The following is an 891-nucleotide window of genomic DNA, read 5'->3' as shown; positions in this document are numbered from 1 at the left end:
AGTGCAGAGAATAATTCAAACAGATTACTAGAACTACAAATAATAAAAAATAACCTTTATTCCCATTAAAAATAGACATATTGTACACAATTGAATAAAACTGATGATAGTGACCAGAAACCTAGTATCACAGCAGCAAGCCAGGGAGCTTCTATGGAATGTCTTGGGGGGGACTGACTGGTAGGATACAGCTTCCTTGGCACATATGTTACTCTTTTTGCTGATGTAACATTGAAGAGCCGAGACATTATTATGCAAAAGTATGAAGAAGGCTGACCACTGGCAAACTGGGACCCAGAGAACAAGGCAAAGACCAGCTCTGTTTCTTCTTGATAGCTGTGGAATAGATTTGTTGTGTTAGAAGTAAGACTAAAAGAATAGCATCATTAGATGAGATGTGAAGGAAGAATAAAGTAATAATAAAAAAAGGATAATGGAATATACCAGCCATCAGGAAAAAGAAACATAGGAAGAAGTTCTAGCAACGAACACGCTATTAGAATATGGAGGCATACTGCGTTACAAGATGCAGAATGCATAAGGCACCTATCAGTCTTGAGGCTGAAAAGATTTTGAGGGGACCTGCAAAAGAGGCCACTGCCTGTTCTTCATGTCAGAATGTATGACTGCTGAATTCTGGCTGACAATGATCAAGAACTCTGGTATTGGGAGAAAAAGAAGCAGCACCTCAGGGTGATACCTTCTACTTTCCAGAGGGTGAAGGGAAGACTAGAAAAGAATTTGGCTTTTTTCCAAGTAGCATATTCCTTAGAATCATTATTAATGAGAAAGTTTCAGGGTATCCAACTTTTGGAAGAATTTAAAAATCAATTGTTATTTTTTAGGGGACTTAGTAACAGGGAAATAGCTTACTGCAGTTCAGACTGGCAT

This window comes from Antrostomus carolinensis, unplaced genomic scaffold (genome assembly GCF_000700745.2).
Source record: "Antrostomus carolinensis isolate BGI_N321 unplaced genomic scaffold, ASM70074v2 scaffold22547, whole genome shotgun sequence".
In the NCBI taxonomy this organism is placed as follows: Eukaryota; Metazoa; Chordata; class Aves; order Caprimulgiformes; family Caprimulgidae; genus Antrostomus; species Antrostomus carolinensis.
Note: the sequence above shows the minus strand (reverse complement) of the source record.